This window comes from Ranitomeya variabilis, chromosome 1 (genome assembly GCF_051348905.1).
Source record: "Ranitomeya variabilis isolate aRanVar5 chromosome 1, aRanVar5.hap1, whole genome shotgun sequence".
NCBI lineage: Eukaryota > Metazoa > Chordata > Amphibia > Anura > Dendrobatidae > Ranitomeya > Ranitomeya variabilis.
The window spans coordinates 1,160,317,997-1,160,343,118 of NC_135232.1; positions in this window are offsets into that span (position 1 = coordinate 1,160,317,997).

A 25,122-nucleotide genomic window follows, 5' to 3' on the forward strand; every position below is an offset into this window, starting at 1 on the left:
AGGGGGTACAGAGTAGTGATGGGCAGTCCGGCTCTTTTTGGTGATCCGGCTCTCATGGCTCCGCTCACCAAAAAGAGCCGGCTCTTTCGGCTCACGAATCGGCTCTTTTTGGATCCCTATTGACTATGTGTTCAGGCGTCCGAAACTCCGCCCACCTACCGCAGAAACTCCGCCCACTTCTTAACAGCCAATTAAATTGAAGAGTGGGCGGGGTTTTGCGCAGGTGGGCGGAGTTACGCCTCCCGAAGTCCGAGATTTTACGCCCAGTGAGAGCCATTCAGGAATTTTAGTGGCTCTCACTGGCGTGCCGGCTCCCATCGTTCACAGCAGGGAGCCGGCTCTTTGTGTCGGCTCGTTCGTGAACGACACATCACTAGTACAGAGAGGTTTGAGGTGGTAGAGAGGGGTCTGGAGGAGGACAGAGGGGTCTGGAGAAGATAGTGATGTCTGGAGGAGGACACAAAAGGTGTGGAGGGAGACGGAGATGAGGTTGTAAAGATCATTTCATGTCTCAGGTCATTCACCATGGCGAGACTGAGAGCAGGAACAGGACACAAGGTAGTTATATTGCATCAGCGAGGTCTCTCCCAGGCAAAGATTCCACAGTAGACTGGGGATTCAAGATGTGAGGGTCAAGATCTTTTGAAGAAGCACCAAGATATGGGCGATGTTGAGGACCGTAGAATACACAAAAAGGATAAACTGCATATCCAGAAATAGAAAAATGTACGGAGGACAAAAAAATACCTGACAGATACTTATGATGGAGACGACGGGTGATCCTCAGATACTGATGATGGAAGTGATGGACGGTCACGAGATACTGATGAAATTTATATGTCTCTTCCCTTCAGTCACTTCCCATTTTGGTAATTTTCCCCATTTTGCACAGTACTGTACAGTAGATATATATTATACAGTCCTTGTCAAGAATGATACCAGAGAGACAACACAGATTCCACCGCTGCCACCAATTGTCAAAGTTCACAGCTGCCTGGGAGGTCGCGCAGATCCGCCAGCTGTTACCTGTCACAAACAGCTCTCTGCTGCCCCCTATCGTCTGGAGAATTACGCGATTGACCAACGATTAACAGAGGAGGTTACGACTAATAGGCCGGTTATTGGGAAAATAAAGGCGAGCATATGGTGTATACACCTCCGATTCCGACTCATAGAATGCACATTATATATATATATATATATATATATATATATATATATATATATATATATATATATTGCCCGGTATGGTCACTGCGAACTCCACGATAACTCAAGAATTACTCGCTGCCACCACCAATAGTTTATACAGGCGCCGATTTGATGCCTGGTTCTAGTAGCGTATGGCTTCAGGGTGCAGTTTACAGAACAAAAGGAACAGAACTATTAAATGTTATATTTAATCCAGAACGATGGGCAGTGTTTATAAAAAATGTACAAAAGTGTCACGGTTCACACCATGCTGCCAACACTGTCACGGATCCCCCAATGTGTCAGGGATGCCAGGGAGGATATATTTTGTTCCCCACTACTCACACTAATTTGTTGCGAACCGGGGTTGTTTGGTTGCCCCTGGTTCCTTCTGAAGGAGATTTATCTGTATCCCACTTCCCAGTTCCGGTTTGGAACTTGCAGCTCTCGGTCCATCACGAACTGTTGCACCTCAGCTGGGCAAAGATGTAAGAACTTGTTTTTGATCATCAGGTGTCACAGCTGTGCAAAGGTGGTCACTGACAATCCTTGGGTCCACTGGTCAAAGTGGGTCCCGAGTCCATGCACCACATCGCTGTAACTGTCATGTGGGCCACGCTGGAGGTTCCAGAACTTTCTACGGTACACCTCGGGTGTAAGCTGGTACTTGGTTATCAGGGCCTGCATGATGGCCTCATAGTCGTCATCTTGGTCTGGCGGAAGAGAAGCAAACACCTCCAGAGCTTTGCCTTTTAGCCCTGGGGTCTGGTATCGAGCCCATTGGTCCCCAGGCAGCAGGTACTGTCTGCAGGCTTTCTCAAAGGCCTGCAGAAAAATGTCCAAGTCCCCGTCCTTTTCCATCACAGGAAAGTGCTCTGGCCGGGGTTTTGGAATCTGAGCGCCGTGGGCTCATGGCTGGACTGGGACGACCCCTGCATTTGGAGTTGGGCTAACTCCTGCTGGTAATCCTGCTCCATTTGCCGCTCGGCTCTCTCAGCCTCCCGCTGGGCTCTCCGCTGGGTGCTGGCTTCTGCGTCTGCTGGGCCAGGCTTGGTCTGCTTCAAATTGCACCAGTTCAGTGACCTTTTGAGCCTTGGATTTGCCATGGGAGTCCAGGCCATGGTACATGCATACTCCAACAAGAGTGTCCGTCTTCTGCTGGATGTACCAGGCTTCTCCTTTTGCGGCCAACATTGCCAAATAAAAGATAGGATAGAAAAACGAAGAGAAAGGGAGGGGGAAATCGCAAGTACACCCAATTTGTTCAGGACTAGTAAACACTGAGCTTGCTCTCCAAACTTATTTGCACAGAGTCTTCGCAAAAACTTTGCAAGTTTTTAGTGAGAGGAATGATTGCTCAAACCAGATCACTAATGCTCTATTATCCCACCGCTGCCACCAATGTCATGTCTTTGGGCTTTGTGTCTATGCCAAAGTGTGTCTGTGACATGGTACTTTCTAGACTAATCTCACATTATGACATTGTTACAGTAACATAGTTATCAAGGTTGAAGGAAGACTTTAAGTCCATCTAGTTCACCCCATAGCATAACCTAACATGCCCTAACATGTTGATCCAGAGGAAGGCAAAAAAACCCATGTGGTAAGAGTAAGCTCCACATTGGGGAAAAAATTCCTTCCCGACCCCACATACGGCAATCAGACTAGTTCCCTGGATCAACGCCTTATCAAGGAATCTAGTGTATATACCCTGTAACATTATACTTTTCCAGAAAGGTATCCAGTCCCCTCTTAAATTTAATTAATGAATCACTCATTACAACATCATACGGCAGAGAGTTCCATAGTCTCACTGCTCTTACAGTAAAGAATCCGCGTCTGTTATTATGCTTAAACCTTCTTTCCTCCAGACGTAGAGGATGCCCCCTTGTCCCTGTCTCAGGTCTATGATTAAAAAGATCATCAGAAAGGTCTTTGTACTGTCCCCTCATATATTTATACATTAACATAAGATCACCCCTTAGTCTTCGTTTTTCCAAACTAAATAGCCCCAAGTGTAATAACCTATCTTGGTATTGCAGACCCCTCAGTCCTCTAATAACCTTGGTCGCTCTTCTCTGCACCCGCTCTAGTTCAGCTATGTCTTTCTTATACACCGGAGACCAGAACTGTGCACAGTATTCTAAGTGTGGTCGCACTAGTGACTTGTATAGAGGTAAAATTATGTTCTCCTCATGAGCATCTATGCCTCTTTTACTGCATCCCATTATTTTATTTGCCTTTGTAGCAGCTGCCTGACACTGGCCACTGAATATGAGTCTGTCATCCACCCATACACCCAGGTCTTTTTCATTGACGGTTTTGCCCAGAGTTTTAGAATTAAGCACATAGTTATACATCTTATTACTTCTACCCATGTGCATGACCTTACATTTATCCCCATTAAAGCTCATTTGCCATTTATCAGCCCAAGCTTCTAGTTTACATAAATCATCCTGTAATACAAAATTGTCCTCCTCTGTCTTGATTACCCTGCAGAGTTTAGTGTCATCTGCAAATATTGAAATTCTACTCTGAATGCCCCCTACAAGGTCATTAATAAATATGTTAAAAAGAAGAGGGCCCAATACTGACCCCTGTGGTACCCCACTGCTAACCGCGACCCAGTCCGAGTGTGCTCCATTAATAACCACCCTTTGTTTCCTATCCCTGAGCCAGCTCTTAACCCACTTACAGTATCGTGACAAAAAGATTTTACAAAGGGGACAAAACAATACAGAATGCAATTACATAAAACATAATGGATTAACAGAAAAACTTACTATGTTGATCACAGAGATGATTCAGCTAGTGTAGAGCACTTTCACTGGAAACATTCAGTGAATGGAATCATGGACTGGTAGAAGTATGATATCGCTATCATATTTTGTATCGGGACCAAACATGGCATGGCTGTTGTCAGCGATCTGGCCGCTATTGATATATGGCTTATAGGCAGATGCTACACTTAGAGGAAGAATATGCATATTTTTCATATTAGTCCTAAAGTTGAAAATGTATATCCCTTCAATATTGGATTTATACAAACCCGAATATTCATAACTTCCTATCGGCACCGAAACAACTGGCTACAGATTAAACAATTCCTTTCAACTCAGGATGTGCTTCCTGGGGACAAAATAGACTTTTCCATCTATGCGTAAACACATGTCCCTTTGTCATCTGGACCTCAGAAAAGATATTTCCTATTTATTCACTTGTACTTTGTGGGGAGTCTTAATTAGTTTTGTTACTTCTCAGCCATGCATAATTTCCTCACTTCCCTACATTAAACAGTGTAATTCTACTTCAAGGAGTGTTAGGGTACTGTCACACAGTACCATTTTGATCGCTACGACGGCACGATCCGTGACGTCGCAGCGATCGTATGAATATCGCTCCAGCGTCGTAGACTGCGGTCACACGTTGCAATCACGGCGCTGGAGCGATGCCGAAGTCCCCGGTAACCAGGGTAAACATCGGGTAACTAAGCGCAGGGCCGCGCTTAGTAACCCGATGTTTACCGTGGTTACCAGCGTAAACGTAAAAAAAACAAACAGTACATACTCACATTCCGGTGTCTGTCCCCGGCGTTCTGCTTCTCTCCACTGTGTAAGCGCCATAGCCGGCAAGCACAGCGGTGACGTCAGACAGACGTCACCGCTGTGCTCGCTTTCCGGCTGGCAGACGCTCACACAGTGGAGAGAAGCTGAGACGCTGGAGGACAGACACCGGAATGTAAGTATGTACTGTTTGTTTTTTTACGTTTACGCTGGTAACCACGGTAAACATCGGGTTACTAAGCTCAGCCCTGCGCTTAGTTACCCGATGTTTACCCTGGTTACAAGCGAACACATCGCTGGATCGCTGTCACACACAACGATCCAGCGATGTCAGCGGGTGATCAAGCGACGAAAGAAAGTTCCACACGATCTGCTACGACGTACGATTCTCAGCAGGATCCCTGATCGCTGCTGCGTGTCAGACACTGCGATATCGTAACGATATCGCTAGAACGTCACGAATCGTACCGTCGTAGCGATCAAAATGGTACTGTGTGACAGTACCCTTAGCTCTTGTCCCTCTAGAGAGATTCTATGTGAGACAGGTTTGGGGGATGTGTTATCTAAACCAGTCCTCAATATTTTCTAGTACTTTATCTAGTAAGAGTTGTCTGGTTGCCATTTGTTGGTCATGTTGCCAGCTCAGCCTTGTCATCTGCTGATACGAAGACTTTGTGGGACAAAAGATGAGTCTGGAGGAGGACAGAAGAGGCTGAAAGAGGAGAACATAGGAGTCTCAGGAGGGTAGAGAGGAGGAAAAAGCGGTGTTTACAAAAGGGATAGGGGTCTAAGCTCTCTGAAGGATGGAGGACACAGGGGTTTGGAGGATGAAGGGCAGATGGATCATTTGAAGGAAGGACAGAGGGGTCTGAAGGAAGTGGAGGTGGTACAGAGAGGTTTGAAGTGGTAGAGAGCTATCTGGAGGAGGACAGAGGGGTCTGTAGGAAGTGGATGTGGTATAGTAAGGTTTAAAGTGGTAGAGAGCGATCTGGAGGAGGACAGAGGGGTCTGTAGGAAGTGGTTGTGGTATAGAGAGGTTTGAAGTGGTAGAGAGTGATCTGGAGGAAGACAGGGATCTGAAGGAAGTGGAGGGGGTACAGAGAGGTTTGAGGTGGTAGAGAGGGGTCTGGAGGAGGACAGAGGGGTCTGAAGGAAGTGGAGGTGGTACAGAGAGGTTTGAAGTGGTAGAGAGTGATCTTGAGGAAGACAGGGGTCTGAAGGAAGTGGAGGGGGCACTGAGAGGTTTGAAGTGGTAGAGAGTGATCTGGAGGACAGAGGGATCTGAAGGAAGTGGAGGGGGTACAGAGAGGTTTGAAGTGGTAGAGAGCGATCTTGAGAAAGACAGAGGGGTCTGAAGGAAGTGGAGGTGGTACAGAGAGGTTTGAAGTGGTAGAGAGTGATCTGGAGGAAGACAGGGATCTGAAGGAAGTGGAGGGGGTACAGAGAGGTTTGAGGTGGTAGAGAGCGATCTAGAGGAGGAAAGAGTGGTCTGAAGGAAGTGGAGGTGGTACAGAGAGGTTTGAAGTGGTAGAGAGGGGTCTGGAGGAGGACAGAGGGGTCTTTAGGAAGTGGAGGTGGTACAGAGAGGTTTGAAGTGGTAGAGAGGGGTCTGGAGGAGGTCAGAGGGATCTGAAGGAAGTGGAGGGTGTACAGAGAGGTTTGAAGTGGTAGAGAGCGATCTAGAGGAGGAAAGAGTGGTCTGAAGGAAGTGGAGGTGGTACAGAGAGGTTTGAAGTGGTAGAGAGGGGTCTGGAGGAGGACAGAGGGGTCTTTAGGAAGTGGAGGTGGTACAGAGAGGTTTGAAGTGGTAGAGAGGGGTCTGGAGGAGGACAGAGGGGTCTGAAGGAAGTGGAGAGGGTACAAAGAGGTTTGAAGTGGTAGAGAGTAGTGATGAGCGAGCGTACTCGTTGCTTGGGTTTTCCTGAGCACGCTTGGGTGGTCTCCAAGTAATTGTTAGTGTTTGGAGATTTAGTTTTCATCGCCGCAACTGAATGATTTACATCTGTTAGCCAGCCTGAGTACATGTGGTGGTTGCCTGGTTGCTAGGGAATTCCCACATGTATTCAAGCTGGCTAGTAGCTGTAAATCATTCAGCTGAGGCGAAGAAAACTAAATCTCCAAACAGTCATAAATACTCGGGAGACCACCCGAGCGTGCTCAGGAAAACGAGTACACTCGCTCATCACTAGTAGAGAGAGGTCTGGAGGAAGTGGAGGTGGTACAGAGAGGTTTGAAGTGGTAGAGAGGGGTCTGGAGGAGGACAGAGGGGTCTGAAAGAAAAACAGAGGGGTCTGGAGGGGACATCCATATCTGGAGAGGGATAGACGCACACTTTTGCACAGACGCTCATCAATCACTGGATAGGTAGGCGCATGCACAGAGACGGTGAGCAGGGTCTCCTGCGCGGAGAGTGCTTGAGGGACAGTGGAGAAACATTCATGGAGATGCATACCCTTTGCGCAGTTTCCGTTGACCACACATGGTCATCTGGGGGTCTTCTGCTGGGTGGCAGGATAAAGTGTGATGTGATATGCAGATGCTCAGTGGGACTGACAGTTTGTGAACTCTTAAGAACTTTTCACATTTCTATATAAATTTGACCTTAAACTTCATCAGATTTTCACACAAGTGATAAAAGTAGATAAAGAACCAAATCTATCAGAAGAGTGAAACATATCAGGCACTGGGATTATTTTTTTATTAAAGAAAACAATTCAATAGCACATGTGCGAGTGGTAAAAGTAAGTGACCCCTCACTCTCAGGATCTGCCTGTATGCACGCTCACCACTAACCTCCATGGCCTGTATGCACGCTCACCACTAACCTTCATGGCCAGTATGCACGCTCACCACACAACCACCATGGCCTGTAAGCACGCACACCACCCAACCTCCATGGCCTGTATGCACGCTCACCACTAACCTTCATGGCCAGTATGCACGCTCACCACACAACCTCCATGGCCTGTATGCACGCTCACCACACAACCTCCATGGCCTGTATGCACGCTCACCACACAACCTCCATGGCCTGTATGCACGCTCACCACACAACCTCCATGGCCTGTATGCACGCTCACCACTAACCTTCATGGCCTGTATGCACGCTCACCACACAACCTCCATGGCCTGTATGCACGCTCACCACACAACCTCCATGGCCTATATGCACGCTCACCACACAACCTCCATGGCCTGTATGCACGCTCACCACTAACCTTCATGGCCAGTATACATGCTCACCACACAACCACCATGGCCTGTAAGCACGCACACCACCCAAGGTCCATGGCCTGTATGCATGCACACCACCCAAGGTCCATGGCCTGTAAGCACGCACACCACCCAAGGTCCATGGCCGGTATGCACGCACATCACCCAAGGTCCATAGCCTGTATGCACGCACACCACACAACCTCCATGGCCAGTATGCACGCTCACCACACAACCTCCATGGCCAGTATGGACGCTCACCACACAACCTCCATGGCCTGTATGCACGCTCACCACACAACCTCCATGGCCTGTATGCTCACTCACCACACAACCTCCATGGCCTGTATGCACGCTCACGACACAACCTCCATGGCCAGAATGCATACTCACCACACAACCACCATTGCCAGTTTTTTGGAAGTGCATCTGAACAGCAAGGTGGATTGCTGTTGAGGGGAGATAGAGAGAAAAAAAAAAATCTATTAATCTTCAGCACAGCGAGTGTGAGTGAGCTGAGTGTGACCTGAGTGTAAGTGTGGACGGCGGTAAGTGTGTGACTTGTGACTCAGTGACTTTGGAATCAGGGAGTTTCCAAGGGAGGAATTGCTGTTCCAAGTGTTAATTAATACTTTGTATTTATTTTTATTTGACGTTTCTGTCTGGTGCAATCCCCATTAGGAAATGTGCTCCACAATTGTTAATGCCATCCAGTGTACATCTTGCCACATGTATGCAGTCCTTGACCAGCCGGTCGAGGGTGCATACTGCTGTGCGAGATGTGAGCACATTGTGCATTTGGAAACCCAGATACTGGATCTAAATGTGCAGCTGGCAACACTGAGATCCATAGACAATATGGAGAGGAGTCTTCTGCTCACAGAGCAGACGCTCAATGGGATAGATGAGGAGGGGGATGGTAGGATGGAGCTGCAGGACAGTGTGGCAGTTAGCTGGGTGACAGATAGAAGGCGGGGTAGAGGGAAGAGTGCCAGGGAGGCTAGTCCTGATCTGGCACACCCCAATAAGTTTGCTAAGTTGGCAGATGAGGGGGGTGCCAGTACAGGGGTAGCACTGCTGCAGCCAGGCATGTCCTCTGAAAGCCGGAGGAGTGACTGCTCCAGTAAGGAGGGAAATAGGAGAGCAGGGCAGGCCAGACAGGTGCTGGTAGTGGGGGACTCCATTATTAGGGGAACAGATAGGGCAATCTGTCACAAAGACAGGGATCGTCGGACGGTGTGCTGCCTACCTGGCGCTCGGGTCCGACACATCGCTGATCGGGTGGACAGATTACTGGGAGGGGCTGGTGAGGACCCAGCGGTCATGGTGCACATTGGCACAAATGACAAAGTTACAGGTAGGTGGAAGGTCCTTAAAGATGATTTCAGGGAATTAGGCTGCAAGCTGAAAGCAAGGACCTCCAACGTGGTATTTTCCGAAATACTGCCTGTACCACGTGCCACGCCAGAGAGGCAACGGGAGATTAGGGAGGTTAATAAGTGGCTCAAGAATTGGTGTAGGAAGGAGGGGTTTGGGTTCCTGCAGAACTGGGCCGACTTCTCAGTTGGCTACAGGCTCTACGCTAGGGACGGGCTGCACCTCAATGGGGAAGGGGCAGCTGTGCTGGGGGAGAAAATGGTTAGAAGGTTGGAGGAGTGTTTAACCTAGAGATTGGGGGGGAGGGTATTCATTTTATAGGAGGGGAAGATAGTGCAGATAGAGACCTGGGCACAAATAAGGAAGTTGGGGGTGGCGGTGGCATGGGGGGTGGGGTTAGAACAGTTAGTAATTTAAGAAAGAATAGAGGTACAGAGAGTAACATCAAGTGCATGTATACTAATGCCAGAAGCCTCGCCAACAAAATGGACGAATTAGAACTAATGTTGTTGGAGCATAATGATGACATGGTGGGGATATCTGAGACGTGGCTGGATGAGAGCCATGACTGGGCTGTTAACTTGCAGGGCTATAGCCTGTTCAGAAATGACCGTACAGATAAGCGAGGGGGAGGGGTGTGTCTATATGTAAAATCGTCCTTAAAACCCATCCGGCGTGATAATATAGGTGAATCTAATGAAAATGTAGAGTCCCTGTGGGTGGAGATAAGGGGAGGGGGAAAAAATAATAAATTACTGATAGGGGTTTGTTATAAATCTCCAAAAATAATGGAAGCAACGGAGAATATCCTCGTAAAGCAAATAGATGAAGCTGCGACTCAAGGAGAAGTCATTATTATGGGGGACTTCAACTACCCTGAAATAGATTGGGGAACAGAAACCTGCAGTTCCAGCAAAGGTAATCGGGGTCTGACAACTATGAGAGACAATTACCTCTGACAACTGGTTCAGGACCCAACAAGGAGGGGGGCACTGCTAGACCTAATATTAACCAACAGGCCAGACCGCATATCAAATATAAGGGTTGGGGGTCACTTGGGGAATAGTGATCATAAAATAATAAGTTTTCATGTAACCTTTAATAAGATGTGTAGTAGAGGGGTGACCATACCTCCCAACTTTTAAAGATGGGAAAGAGGGGCAAAGTTTGCGGCGCGCAATGCGCGCCGCGGCAAATTTTAGGCCACGCCAATGACCACACCCATTCATAATTAGTCACACCCATATCCACGTCCCAACCACACCCATTTAGCACTGCTGATCACACTGTTTCATATACAATAATTATAAACAAAAAAATATGGCCGCACAGTGCTCCATACTGTATAATGGCCATTGGCCACACATGATGCTCCATACTGTATGATGACCACACATGACGCTCCATACTGTATAATGACCGCATGCATACTGTATAATGACCGCACATGATGCTCCATACTGTATAATGACCGCACATGATGCTCCATACTGTATAATGACCCCACATGATGCTCCATACTGTATAATGGCCACACATGATGCTCCATACTGTATGATGACCACACATGACGCTCCATACTGTATAATGACCGCATGCATACTGTATAATGACCGCACATGATGCTCCATACTGTATAATGACCGCACATGATGCTCCATACTGTATAATGGCCGCACATGATGCTCCATACTGTATAATGGCCACACATGATGCTCCATACTGTATAATGAACGCACATAATGCTCCATACTGTATAATGGCTGCACATGATGCTCCATACTGTGTAATGACCGCACATGATGCTCCATACTGTATAATGGCTGCACATGATGCTCCATACTGTATATTGGCCGCACATGATACTTCGTACCATATAATGGCCACACATAGCTACTCCTACACACGAGGCTGCGCTCCGTACACTTTGCACACACGGCTCCGCTCCATACACCTCATACACACACGGCTCCGCTCCATACACCTCGCACACACACGGCTCCTATACAGGAGGAGTGGTACTGTGCAGTGTATATATACAGGAGGAGCGGTACTGTGCAGTGTATATATACAGGAGGAGTGGTACTGTGCAGTGTATATATACAGGACAGGAGGAGTGGTACTGTGCAGTGTATATATACAGGAGGAGTGGTACTGTGCAGTGTATATATACACAGGGCAGGAGGAGTGGTACTGTGCAGTGTATATATACAGGACAGGAGGAGCGGTACTGTGCAGTGTATATATACAGGACAGGAGGAGTGGTACTGTGCAGTGTATATATACAGGACAGGAGGAGTGGTACTGTGCAGTGTATATATACAGGAGGAGCGGTACTGTGCAGTGTATATATACAGGAGGAGTGGTACTGTGCAGTGTATATATACAGGAGGAGTGGTACTGTGCAGTGTATATATACAGGAGAGGAGGAGTGGTACTGTGCAGTGTATATATACAGGAGGAGCGGTACTGTGCAGTGTATATATACAGGAGGAGGGGTACTGTGCTGCGTATATATACAGGAGGAGCGGTACTGTGCAGTGTATATATACAGGAGGAGTGGTACTGTGCTGCGTATATATACAGGACAGGAGGAGCGGTACTGTGCAGTGTATATATACAGGACAGCAGGAGTGGTACTGTGCTGCGTATATATACAGGACAGGAGGAGCGGTACTGTGCGGTGTATATATACAGGAGGAGTGGTACTGTGCTGCGTATATATACAGGACAGGAGGAGCGGTACTGTGCGGTGTATATATACAGGAGGAGTGGTACTGTGCAGTGTATATATACAGGAGAGGAGTGGTACTGTGCAGTGTATATATACAGGAGGAGCGGTACTGTGCAGTGTATATATACAGGAGGAGGGGTACTGTGCTGCGTATATATACAGGAGGAGGGGTACTGTGCAGTGTATATATACAGGAGGAGGGGTACTGTGCTGCGTATATATACAGGAGGAGTGGTACTGTGCAGTGTATATATACAGGAGGAGGAGCGGTACTGTGCAGTGTATATATATACCGGACAGGAGGAGGGGTACTGTGCTGCGTATATATACAGGAGGAGCGGTACTGTGCAGTGTATATATACAGGAGGAGTGGTACTGTGCTGCGTATATATACAGGACAGGAGGAGCGGTACTGTGCGGTGTATATATACAGGAGGAGTGGTACTGTGCAGTGTATATATACAGGACAGGTGGAGGGTACTGTGCAGTGTATATACAGGAGGAGTGGTACTGTGCGGTGTATATATACAGGAGGAGCGGTACTGTGCAGTGTATATATACAGGAGGAGGGGTACTGTGCTGCGTATATATACAGGAGGAGTGGTACTGTGCAGTGTATATATACAGGAGGAGTGGTACTGTGCAGTGTATATATACAGGAGGAGTGGTACTGTGCTGCGTATATATACAGGAGGAGTGGTACTGTGCAGTGTATATATACAGGAGGAGCGGTACTGTGCTGCGTATATATACAGGAGGAGTGGTACTGTGCAGTGTATATATACAGGAGGAGGGGTACTGTGCTGTGTATATATACAGGAGGAGGGGTACTGTGCAGTGTATATATACAGATACTTAGATTTACACCACGCAGGCTATATATCATAACTGAGCAGCACCAAATCTTTAAGGGGTTGTTCGCTACTAGGACAACCCCTAAATGTTCGGCCCTGATAAAATTATAAAGCCTATACTTGTCTCCTGTGCCAGCGCCGTTCCCACAGTGGCTGTGATGTGGTGTTATGCCACATGTTGCCCGGAACCAATCAGCGCTGGTGTCACTGTCTCTGCCTTCAGACAAACTGAACATGAAGAGGAAGTCCTGGATCAAGCAGCTGAGATGAGATGAGGTTGTCCTAGTGGGAGACAATCCCTTAAAGCAGTGGACGCTTTATTGGCCCATGTGGCAACATTTCAGTTCCATATCAGGGAAATGCTCTGTTATTGATCCGAAACATTGCCATTTGGGCCAATAAAGAGTCCACACTTTTTTCACGATTAATCAGAGTGGTGTGTGTCTGTGTATGTATGGGTATAATATACACACACACACACACACAGACACACATACTCATACACTCACACATACATTATATAGGTGAGACTGCGGTATGTACGTTATAGCACTGTGTGTAATATACTGCGTCCGCTGTGTATAGCCCATATAGGCCAGCCACAGAATGTGTGTGTGTGTGTGTGTGTGTGTGTGTGTGTGTGTGTGTGTGTGTGTGTGTGTGTGTGTGTGTGTGTGTGTGTGTATATGTATATACATACATACATACATGTACACTGCGGCTGGCCTATATGGGCTATAAACAGCGGACGCAGTATATTACACAGTGGTATAACCTATATAACGTACATACCGTAGTCGCAGTTTCACCTATGTACTGTATATAGACTGCTGTACATGCATTATATGGGTGATACTGCTACTGCGGTATATAATCGCAGTATCACATATACTGTATATACAACAGTCAATATACATTAGACAGGTCAAACTGCAAATGCTGCATATACAATATATAGGTGATACTGTGATTGCAGTGTATAGTTCCTATATATATATATATATATATATATATATATATATACACACACACACAGCAGTATCACCTATATAAAGTATATACACATCAGTTGCAGTATCACCTATATAATGGACATGGAGCGGATGCCGGCCGGGGATTGGTGAGGAGAGCGCTGTTCTCTTACACTGGTCCTGGGCAGCGTCAGACACAGTGAGGCTCGGGCGTCTGTGCACGCAGTGGCGGCCTTTTCAAACTTCTGCACAGGCCCAGGTGCGTGCACTTTCCTGTTTTCCCTCACTGACAAAGGCCGCAGCTACACGCACAAGCACGAACGAAGGCCGTGCTCATGTGGGCCGCCATGGCCTTGGTCAGCGTGGGCACCGAGAGTGCGCACAAGGGCCTGTGCAGAGGATTTGAGGGGCGGGCGACCCATTTTGTAGCTCAGAGTGCTCCAGGCCCCAGGCCCTTGATAGTTGTATACTATGGGCACAGATACACAACATTATATACACTGGATGATCAATCCTGCACCTGGCCCTGGACATACATGCACTGTATATATACAGGGCCATGTATACAGCATGTGATGTCCAGTCACCAGGTTCAGGCGTGATCACTCCAGTGCTGGATTCTGCAGACAGTCTCTGCTCACTATCAGTATAGGGAGATTTATTGCAGGAGACTGAACTTTCCTGCAGTCTGGTGACTCTGGAGCCTATGACCTGGCACTGACAGGGTGACCCTGAAAGTTCAGACTTCTGCAATAAATCTGTGAGCATCAGCAGAGCGGCCGCTAATACTATAGAGGCACACACACGGCCCTGGACTTATCACCGGGAGGTGAGCAGCAGCGTCCATCTCCTCACCGCACACTGATGTGTGAGCCGGCCACCAGCTCCTCTCCTGCAGGTAGATGCAGCCATGTTCCCTCTTCAGGAGGCCGCACACAGGGAGCAGGGGGCGGGTCTGCTCCACTGTGATACAACTGGCCAGGACACAGAACAGTGCCGGCCACCAGCAGCCCGAATCGCTGCTAAGTGACCGGCCCGGGGGGCACTGGAAGACTGCTCAGTCAGGAACCTGGGGAAGGGGCGTGGCCTAACACAAGGGGGCGTGTGACGGCTGCTTCAAACGATCAGGAGTGATGCAGCAGCATGACCAGACAATAGATCATGCCGGCCGCTTACGTCACTCCTTCCTGACCCCGCCCGGAGTGCGGGAGTCCTAATCGGGCTCTCTCTACGTCCTGGAAGTGGGCGGGGCTTCACCGGCGGCCGCAAATTCGGGATTTTAAATGCCCGAAGCGGGACAGCGGGACCCCGGTGCCAAAGCGGGACTGTCACGCTGAAATCGGGACGGTTGGGAGGTATGGGGGTGACAAGGACACTAAACTTCAGGAGGGCAAATTTCCAACGGATGAGAGAGGATCTTGGTGCAATTAACTGGGACCATATCCTGAGACACACAAATACACAAAGAAAATGGGAGACATTTATTAGCATCCTGGATAGGACCTGTGCACAGTATATACCGTATGGTAATAAACATATTAGAAATAGGAGGAAACCAATATGGCTAAATAGAGCTGTAAGGGGCGCAATAAGGGACAAAAAGAAAGCATTTAGAGAATTAAAGGAAGTAGGTAGTGAGGAGGCATTAAATAAATACAGAAAATTACATAAATTCTGTAAAAAGCAAATCAAGGCAGCAAAGATTGAGACAGAGAGACTCATTGCCAGAGAGAGTAAAAATAATCCCAAAATATTCTTTAACTATATAAATAGTAAGAAACTAAAAAATGACAGTGTTGGCCCCCTTAAAAATAGTCTGGGGGAAATGGTGGATGAGGATGAGGAAAAAGCCAATATGCTAAATGACTTTTTTTCATCAGTATTTACAAAAGAAAATCCCATGGCAGCCAATATGACTAGTGATAATAATTCCCCATTAAATGTCACCTGCTTAACCCAGCAGGAAGTACAGCGGCGTCTAAAAATCACAAAAATTGACAAATCTCCGGGCCCGGATGGGATACACCCCCGAGTACTGCAGGAACTAAGTACAGTCATTGATAGACCATTATTTTTAATCTTTAAAGACTCCATAATAACAGGGTCTGTACCACAGGACTGACGTATAGCAAATGTGGTGCCAATATTCAAAAAGGGGACAAAAACTGAACTCGGTAATTATAGGCCAGTAAGCTTCACCTCTACTGTGGGTAAAATCCTGGAGGGCATTCTAAGGGATGCTATACTGGAGTATCTGAAGAGGAATAACCTCATGACCCAGTATCAGCACGGGTTTACTAGGGACCGTTCATGTCAGACTAATTTGATCAGCTTCTATGAAGAGGTAAGTTCTGGACTGGACCAAGGGAACCCAGTAGATGTAGTGTATATGGACTTTTCCAAAGCTTTTGATACGGTGCCACACATAAGATTGTTACATAAAATGAGAGTAATGGGGATAGGGGAAAATATGTGTAAGTGGGTTGAGAGTTGGCTCAGGGATAGGAAACAAAGGGTGGTTATTAATGGAGCACACTCGGACTGGGTCACGGTTAGCAGTGGGGTACCACAGGGGTCAGTATTGGGCCCTCTTCTTTTTAACATATTTATTAATGACCTTGTAGGGGGCATTCAGAGTAGAATTTCAATATTTGCAGATGACACTAAACTCTGCAGGGTAATCAATACAGGGGAGGACAATTTTATATTACAGGATGATTTATGTAAACTAGAAGCTTGGGCTGATAAATGGCAAATGAGCTTTAATGGGGATAAATGTAAGGTCATGCACTTGGGTAGAAGTAATAAGATGTATAACTATGTGCTTAATTCTAAAACTCTGGGCAAAACCGTCAATGAAAAAGACCTGGGTGTATGGGTGGATGATAAACTCATATTCAGTGGCCAGTGTCAGGCAGCTGCTACAAAGGCAAATAAAATAATGGGATGCATTAAAAGAGGCATAGATGCTCATGAGGAGAACATAATTTTACCTCTATACAAGTCACTAGTGCGACCACACTTAGAATACTGTGCACAGTTCTGGTCTCCGGTGTATAAGAAAGACATAGCTGACCTGGAGCGGGTGCAGAGAAGAGCGACCAAGGTTATTAGAGGACTGAGGGGTCTGCAATACCAAGATAGGTTATTACACTTGGGGCTGTTTAGTTTAGAAAAACGAAGGCTAAGGGGTGATCTTATGTTAATGTATAAATATATGAGGGGACAGTACAAAGACCTTTCTGCTGATCTTTTTAATCATAGACCTGAGACAGGGACAAGGGGGCATCCTCTACGTCTGGAGGAAAGAAGGTTTAAGCATAATAACAGACGCGGACTCTTTACTGTAAGAGCAGTGAGACTATGGAACTCTCTGCCGTATGATGTTGTAATGAGGGATTCATTAATTAAATTTAAGAGGGGACTGGATACCTTTCTGGAAAAGTATAATGTTACAGGGTATATACACTAGATTCCTTGATAAGGCGTTGATCCAGGGAACTAGTCTGATTGCCGTATGTGGAGTCAGGAAGGAATTTTTTTCCCCAATGTGGAGTTACTCTTACCACATGGGTTTTTTTGCCTTCCTCTGGATCAACATGTTAGGGCATGTTAGGTTAGGCTATGGGTTGAACTAGATGGACTTACAGTCTTCCTTCAACCTTAATAACTATGTAAGTATGCACGCTCACCACACAACCACCATGGCCTGTATGCACGCTCACCACACAACCACCATGGCCTGTATGCATGCTCACCACACAACCTCCATGGCCAGTATGCACGCTCACCACACAACCTCCATGGCCTGTATGCATGCTCACCACACAACCTCCATGGCCAGTATGCACGCTCACCACACAACCTCCATGGCCTGTATGCACGCTCACCACACAACCTTGGCCTATATGCACGCTCACCACACAACCTTGGCCTATATGCATACTCAAAATCCAAACAATTTAAACAACAGGGTCTTGATAAACAGGAAAAAACAAAGAAAACAAAGAGCCCTAAAAAATACCTTTTTTTATTGATGATTAAAAGTACACAAAACCAAAAAATACTTTCCTAAAAATAGGGAAAGTTGAGGGTCTATACTGTGAACGTCAGTGACATACAGAACTGATATTTATTGTACACCAAGAAGTTTTGGCACCGTAATTAATTGTTGAATGCACAAGGAACGGACTAAGGAAGATAGAATGTGCCTTACCCTAAAGACGTCCCTTCCTGGCAGCGGAGGCTGGCACCCTGGGCACGATATGGCGCCCCCGCTCAACGTCGGCTGACCCTCAACAGGAATCCCTATCAAGAAGCCATCACCAAACACCTAAAATATACAGTAAAGTGCTGTTATATGCATACTCGCCACCCAACCTCCATGGCCTGTATGCATACTCGCCACCCAACCTCCATGGCCTGTATGCACGCTCACCACACAACCTCTATGGCCAGTATGCACGCTCACCACACAACCTCCATGGCCTGTATGCACACTCACCACACAACCTCCATGGCCTGTATGCACACTCGCCACCCAACCTCCATGGCCTGTATGCACGCTCACCACACAACCTCTATGGCCTGTATGCACGCTCACCACACAACCTCCATGGCCTGTATGCACACTCACCACACAACCTCCATGGCCTGTATGCACACTCACCACACAACCTCCATGGCCTGTATGCACACTCGCCACCCAACCTCCATGGCCTGTATGCACGCTCACCACACAACCTCTATGGCCTGTATGCACGCTCACCACACAACCTCCATGGCCTGTATGCACACTCACCACACAACCTCCATGGCCTGTATGCACACTCACCACACAACCTCCATGGCCTGTATGCACGCTCACCACACAGCCTCCATGGCCTGTATGCACGCGCATCACACAACCTCCATGGCCTGTATGCACGCTCACCACACAACCTCTATGGCCTGTATGCACGCTCACCACACAACCTCCACGGCCTGTATGTACTCTCACCACACATCCTCCACGTCCTGTATGTACTCTCACCACATATCCTCTATGTCCTGTATGTACTCTCACCACACAACCTCCATGGCCTGTATGCACGCTCACCACACAGCCTCCATGGCCTGTATGCACGCTCACCACACAGCCTCCATGGCCTGTATGCACGCGCATCACACAACCTCCATGGCCTGTATGCACGCTCACCACACAACCTCTATGGCCTGTATGCACACTCACCACACAACCTCCATGGCCTGTATGCACGCTCACCACACAACCTCCATGGCCAGTATGCACGCTCACCACACAGCCTCCATGGCCTGTATGCACGCGCATCACACAACCTCCATGGCCTGTATGCACGCTCACCACACAACCTCCATGGCCTGTATGCTCATTCACCACACAACCTCCATGGCCTGTATGCACGCTCACCACACAACCTCCATGGCCTGTATGCACGCTCACCACACAACCTCCATGGCCTGTATGCTCATTCACCACACAACCTCCATGGCCTGTATGCACGCTCACCACACAACCTCCATGGCCTGTATGCACGCTAACCACACAACCTCCATGGCCTGTATGCTCATTCACCACACAGCCTCCATGGCCTGTATGCTCATTCACCACACAACCTCCATGGCCTGTATGCACGCTAACCACACAACCTCCATGGCCTGTATGCACGCTCACCACACAGCCTCCATGGCCTGTATGCACGCTCACCACACAACCTCCATGGCCTGTATGCACGCTCACCACACAACCTCCATGGCCTGTATGCTCATTCACCACACAACCTCCATGGCCTGTATGCACGCTCACCACACAACCTCTATGGCCTGTATGCTCATTCACCACACAACCTCCATGGCCTGTATGCACGCTCACCACACAACCTCCATGGCCTGTATGCACGCTAACCACACAACCTCCATGGCCTGTATGCACGCTCACCGCCCAACCTCCATGGCCTGTATGCACGCTCACCACACAAGACTCCATTGCTAAACAAGAAGCATGTTCAAGCACGTCTACAGTTTGCTCAGAACATTTGGACAAGCCTGTGAGATACTGGGAGAATATAGTCTGGTCAGATGAGACCAACATTGAGCTCTTTGGACGCCATAATACACCATGTTTGGAGACAAAACTGCCCTGCACATCACCCCAAACACCCCATACCAGCAGTGCAGTGTGGAGGTGGGCACATCATGGTGTGGGGCTGGTTCTCAGCATGCGGCACTGGAAACTTCATGTGATTGAGGGAAGGATGAATGGACAAATGTACATAGATAAAAATCTGCTGCCATCTACCAGGATGATGAAGATAAAATGTTGATGGATATGTCAGAAAGACAACGATCCCAAAGACACGAGTATCTCTCAATTGGTTTCAGAGGAAAAGACAACAGCTAGAATGTCCGAGCCGATCACCGGACCCGAGTCCAATAGAAAATGTATGGAAGGACTTCTGTGTAGCAGTGGAGGGCGCTGCATTCTGATTGCTGCTCCGAAGCCTGCTCACTTTTATAGCTGTACATATCTGTTTTTAACGTGCTGCACCGTCTCCATCCTCTAGGAGTCGCCGGTGGGTAACTTTAGATAAATCCGCAGAACGGGAAGTGTCCTGAACAAGTCTCAACAAGTTCTCAGTCCTAAGGAAAGTATGGAGCCCGATATCTGTGAACCGCACACCGTCAGACCGTAGACCTTCCAGATGCCAAAGACGTATGACCACGACAAACCTCTCTCTTACAGATTCCGATAGATGAGAGATGATTGTCCTCGTTATGGCCATGCCGTCTCTGGCGCCCTAGGGACAATATCGGACCAAACTAGGACGAGCTCCATGTCCGACCTCATCATTGTCATCCGCCTGCGAGTAAAACCAGAATTACCAAACCCACTGCCTCTCCTGCAATGTCCACCACTGCAGGGAAAACGTGCGGCCATTGTAGTCCTCCGATACATCCACGTAAAATTCACACCCCGGACTCCCAAATCCCTCCCGCCTGGAAGACAATCAGCCCAACTGCGCTGCCCAAAATGTAGGAATGGCCGAACCACCAAACTGCTGTCCTGACAACACCCATCATTGAAAACCCCCCGGGTACATTCACTTCACCTGTGGGAAGGTATACCATCCAGCTGCCGTACCGTCGCCCCAGAGGACCCCTTTAAGCAGCGTCGGTCCCCACTGACCAAATACCACAGGCGGCGTCACGAACAAACTTTATTCTTAAACTCCCTTTAAAGACCTTTCCCTTTACTTGGGCGCCCAGGGCCACGGACCGGGTCGCAGCCACCGTGACGTCCCCTTCAAGTACCGGACCCCACTGCCCTGGCGGGCGACTCAACTTGGCGTCACGAACAGGATGCACCCGGGGGCGACACATCCTATAACCAAAAACAACAACAGTAAGTTAGAGAGTCCGGTCTTCTATATCTTGTGAATCATGCAGAGCGCCATCCTCTGAACTTCCGAATTAGGTGAGCCTGCCTTGGCGGTGTCATGATCCAGGTCGGGGGTTTGCTTCTTGCTTTTCTCTCCCCGGCCTGGTTATGGAGGGGTTAACCTTTGCTGCCTCTCTGTGGTTCCTGGTGGCTCTTTATTGGTGCCACTCCTGGTAGCAGGTGTCAGTGATGGTTCCAGTCCTCGGCTTCAGCAGCTGAAGCATAGCGGAGCGGGCGCGGCTATGCGGAGCGGGCGCGGCTATGCGGAGCGGGTATGGCTATGCGGACCGGGCGCGGCTATGCGGAGCGGGCGCGGCTATGCGGACGGGGCGCGGCTATGCGGAGCGAGCGCGGCTATGCGGAGCGGGCGCGGCTATGCGGAGCGGGCGCGGCTATGCGGAGCGGGCGCGGCTATGCGGACCGGGCGCGGCTATGCGGAGCGGGCGCAGCTATGCGGAGCGGCTATGCGGAGCAGGCGTGGCTATGCGGAGCGGGCGCGGCTATGCGGAGCGGGCGCGGCTATGCGGAGCGGGTGCGGCTATGCGGACCGGGCGCGGCTATGCGGAGCGGCTATGCGGAGCGAGCGCGGCTATGCGGAGCGAGTGCGGCTATGCGGAGCGAGTGCGGCTATGCGGAGCGGGCGCGGCTATGCGGAGCGAGTGCGGCTATGCGGAGCGGGCGCTATTCTGATGCAGTGACCCATGTTACAGCCAGGGGGCGCTGTGTGTGCGCCTCACCATGGACTTGGAGGCATAATTATGAGGGTGAATTAGGGACTGGCATTATGGTAAATGGCCAGAATGTGTTGCAGAGGTTCTCTGCGCTGTAAGCCCAAAATGATATGGTTATGCTGGGACTTATAGTTCCACAAGTGTTTGTTGTGTTTACTTATAAGGGGGGCTTATGGGGTTACTGGCTCACCACACACCTCTCACCTATGGTTGTGGTTACAGCTCCGGAATGTGACCAGGGTTGGGACCTGTACGGTCCATGTACTGAAGGTCCTGGAATCCTTGGTGTTGGGAGTGCTATCTCCCTGAAGAGCACGTGGTGACACCTTGGACCTGGAGGCCTGGGGTGCTGGACGAGCGTCCTGAATAGCACCCGCACAGGCCACATGTGTGCAGAGCCTGGGACGGCCCGACACTGACCTTGGACTGACGAGGGGCCGGTGGTCAGGAGCTCCTGAGAGGTGACCCCGGGGGATGGGGAAAGAACTGTGGGCCCTGATAAAGGACACTGACCTGCGCGGTGTCCCGGTGACTGGAGAGAGAGCGACGTGACTGGTGAGTGCCATGTAAGACACACGTGAAGTAACGGACTGTGTGTGAGCCGGTGATGTGTAACCTGACTACAGTGCGGTGTATGACAAGTAAACCGTAAGGACTGTTAGATGACAAAAACCCCGAGCCTGACTACGATAATCCGCTGCTAAGTGACTGTTCCCCAACACAAACCGTAGACGCAGAGAGCGGAGCGCACACTAGAGGCCTCACTATAGAGCAGAGCGCACACTAGACGCCTCACTATAGAGCGGAGCGCACACTAGAGGCCTCACTATAGAGCGGAGCGCACACTAGAGGACTCACTATAGAGCGGAGCGCACACTAGACGCCTCACTATAGAGCGGAGCGCACACTAGACGCCTCACTATAGAGCGGAGCGCACACTAGACGCCTCACTATAGAGCGGAGCGCACACTAGACGCCTCACTATAGAGCGGAGCGCACACTAGACGCCTCACTATAGAGCGGAGCGCACACTAGACGCCTCACTATAGAGGGGAGCGCACACTAGAGGCCTCACTATAGAGCAGAGCGCACACTAGACGCCTCACTATAGAGGGGAGCGCACACTAGAGGCCTCACTATAGAGCGGAGCGCACACTAGAGGCCTCACTATAGAGCAGAGCGCACACTAGACGCCTCACTATAGAGCGGAGCGCACACTAGACGCCTCACTATAGAGCGGAGCGCACACTAGACGCCTCACTATAGAGCGGAGCGCACACTAGACGCCTCACTATAGAGCGGAGCGCACACTAGACGCCTCACTATAGAGCGGAGCGCACACTAGAGGCCTCACTACGGAGCGGAGCGCACACTAGAGACCTCACTATAGAGCGGAGCGCACACTAGAGGCCTCACTATAGAGCGGAGCGCACACTAGAGACCTCACTATAGAGCGGAGCGCACACTAGAGGCCTCACTATAGAGCGGAGCGCACACTAGAGGCCTCACTATAGAGCGGAGCGCACACTAGACCCCTCACCAGAGAGCGGAGCGCACACTAGAGGCCTCACTATAGAACGGAGCGCACACTAGAGGCCTCACTACAGAGCAGAGCGCACACTAGAGGCCTCACTATAGAGCGGAGCGCACACTAGACGCCTCACTATAGAGCGGAGCGCACACTAGAGGCCTCACTATAGAGCGGAGCGCACACTAGAGGCCTCACTATAGAGCGGAGCGCACACTAGAGGCCTCACTATAGAGCGGAGCGCACACTAGAGGCCTCACCAGAGAGCGGAGCGCACACTAGAGGCCTCACTATAGAGCAGAGCGCACACTAGACGCCTCACTATAGAGCGGAGCGCACAATAGAGGCCTCACTATAGAGCGGAGCGCACACTAGAGGCCTCACTATAGAGCGGAGCGCACACTAGAGGCCTCACCAGAGAGCGGAGCGCACACTAGAGGCCTCACTATAGAGCGGAGCGCACACTAGAGGCCTCACTACAGAGCGGAGCGCACACTAGAGGCCTCACTATAGAGCGGAGCGCACACTAGAGGCCTCACTATAGAGCGGAGCGCACACTAGACCCCTCACCAGAGAGCGGAGCGCACACTAGAGGCCTCACTATAGAACGGAGCGCACACTAGAGGCCTCACTATAGAGCGGAGCGCACACTAGAGGCCTCACTATAGAGGGGAGTGCACACTAGACGCCTCACCAGAGAGCGGAGCGCACACTAGAGGCCTCACTATAGAGCGGAGCGCACACTAGAGGCCTCACTACAGAGCGGAGCGCACACTAGAGGCCTCACTATAGAGCGGAGCGCACACTAGAGGCCTCACTATAGAGCGGAGCGCACACTAGACCCCTCACCAGAGAGCGGAGCGCACACTAGAGGCCTCACTATAGAACGGAGCGCACACTAGAGGCCTCACTATAGAGCGGAGCGCACACTAGACGCCTCACTATAGAGCGGAGCGCACACTAGACGCCTCACTTATCACTTCCGGTCACACGGTCAGTGGTCGGTCAGTATGTGACATCAGTATACGGCACCGGTCCTGTCGGTCAGTATGTGACATCAGTATACGGCACCGGTCCTGTCCGTCAGTATGTGACATCAGTATACGGCACCGGTCCTGTCGGTCAGTAGGTGACATCAGTATACGGCACCGGTCCTGTCGGTCAGTATGTGACATCAGTATACGGCACCGGTCCTGTCGGTCAGTATGTGACATCAGTATACGGCACCGGTCCTGTCGGTCAGTATGTGACATCAGTATACGGCACCGGTCCTGTCGGTCAGTATGTGACATCAGTATACGGCACCGGTCCTGTCGGTCAGTAGGTGACATCAGTATACGGCACCGGTCCTGTCGGTCAGTAGGTGACATCAGTATACGGCACCGGTCCTGTCGGTCAGTAGGTGACATCAGTATACGGCACCGGTCCTGTCGGTCAGTAGGTGACATCAGTATACGGCACCGGTCCTGTCGGTCAGTATGTGACTTCAGTATACGGCACCGGT